The 1,892-nt window shown below is 33.5% G+C and overlaps 1 pseudogene; it reads right to left on the bottom strand.

Moving 5' to 3' along the window:
* Positions 1 to 939, bottom strand: LOC123946422 (annotated as a pseudogene).
* Between the last annotated feature and the right edge of the window lie 953 nt (positions 940 to 1,892).

The following is a 1,892-nucleotide window of genomic DNA, read 5'->3' as shown; positions in this document are numbered from 1 at the left end:
TCATTTACTGGAGAAAATCATAACTTTTTGGATAGTATCCTTAAAGGCTTGCTTTACTTGCTGGTTCCTGAGGATATATCTAAATGGATTCATCATAAGAGCGACAGAAGTATTCAGAATAGCCACTCCTTTGATCAATGATGCCTTTCCTTTTGCAGAAGGGTTGGTGTACATGAATATGCAGCTTCCATAAGAGATGGAAATGACAATCATGTGTGAGGAACATGTAGAAATGCCTTTTTTCTCTGACTGGTAGAGGGCAGTTTCAGAATTGTTCTAATGATGAACATGTAGGACAAAATTATTAATGCCAAAGGGAAAAGCAGTATCACTATGGCAGAGTAAAAAACCTATCACTTCTAAGATCCATGTGTCTGAGCAAGATAATTGCAAGAGGGGAAAATAATCACAAGCAAAGTGATCAATGACATTGGAGCCACAGTAATGTAACTGGAGAAAAAGAATAACTGGTGGGAAGATATTTTAGAATCCTGCCAGCCAAGCACAAAAGACAAGTAAAATGCAGACTCTTTTGTTCATGATGGTTGTATAATGCAAGGGTTTACAGATGGTAACATAGCGGTCATAGGACATGGCAATTAGAAGGTAAAACTCAGTTATACACATGAAGAGGAAGAAAAACAACTGAGCTGTACAATTATTGTATGAGATCATCTTGTCTCTGGTGATAATTGTGCCCAGAAATGTAGGAATACAGACAGTTGTAAAGGATATTTCTAATACAGAGAAGTTCCTGAGGAAGAAATACATGGGGGTCTGTAGATGGGAGTCAACCAAGGTGAGAGTGATGATGGTCAAATTACCAGTGACACTTCATACATTTGTGATAATTAAAAAGAGAAAAATCATAATCTGAAGCTCTGGGTCATCTGATAGCCCTAGAAGAATGAATTCTGTGGGTACTGTGCGGTTTTTCATTGCCGATACTTTCTTCCCTCCTTTAGAATGGAAACTGTATGTTCCCCTGTAGGACATAAAAATTTAAACCGGATTGAGGTTAGAGTACAGAATCTTAAAAATATCCATAGTGATGAATAATCTATGAAACCCAAAAACAAATATTTTCCTTCAGCAACTCTCCAATTTCTACTGGACCTCATATTCAAGTAATACATATTATTTGAAGTTAAATACTGATTTCTTTTTGTTGAAAATGCGCTGTCATGGGCCATTATAAAAAAATTCTTGTGCTAAATTTAAGCAGAAGCTATTTATTCTAATGTTTTTTTAAATATTAAGATTCTAATTATTCTTGAAAATATTTAGCTCCTTTTTTAAAAAACATGAAAATATTCTAATTGACATTTTTCTTTTCCTCAATATTATAAAAACTAGTCTGGATTATGAATAATATAAATAGGGTTTGAAATCTCACAGGGGTTATTTAGGCCCATGTCCACATTTTATATTTGGAGACCCACATTGCTTAGGAAACTTTCACAAGGTCACACAATTAGTCACCATAGTAATCATCTCACTGTAGAATGTTCATGTTTATCCATGAGAATGTTTTGTTGGCATTCTCTCATAAATTAGTTTCTTAAGGGTTTGGTTGATGCTATCTCACTCATCTTTTTTTTTTTGCTTTATTGATAAAAAGATCAGAAGGACAAAAGGTAACCTTCTATTAGTAAATTAGTTGCCTAGAGTAGTTGAAATCATTTAATGCATAATCCTTTTCTTTTCCTTTTTTTTTGTTTTGTTTTGTTTTGTTTTGTTTACAATACCACTATGGAAAATGAACAAGTAGATGGTCCAAATAACATCAACTGGGAAGCAGATATTCTTTCCAGTTTTATTTATTTATTTATTTTTGTTTTTTTAAAGATTTCATTTATTTGACAGATAGAAATCACAAGTAGGCAGAGAGG

The sequence above is a fragment of the Meles meles genome, chromosome 7 (assembly GCF_922984935.1).
Source record: "Meles meles chromosome 7, mMelMel3.1 paternal haplotype, whole genome shotgun sequence".
NCBI lineage: Eukaryota > Metazoa > Chordata > Mammalia > Carnivora > Mustelidae > Meles > Meles meles.
This window is presented reverse-complemented; position numbering and strand designations above follow the sequence as displayed.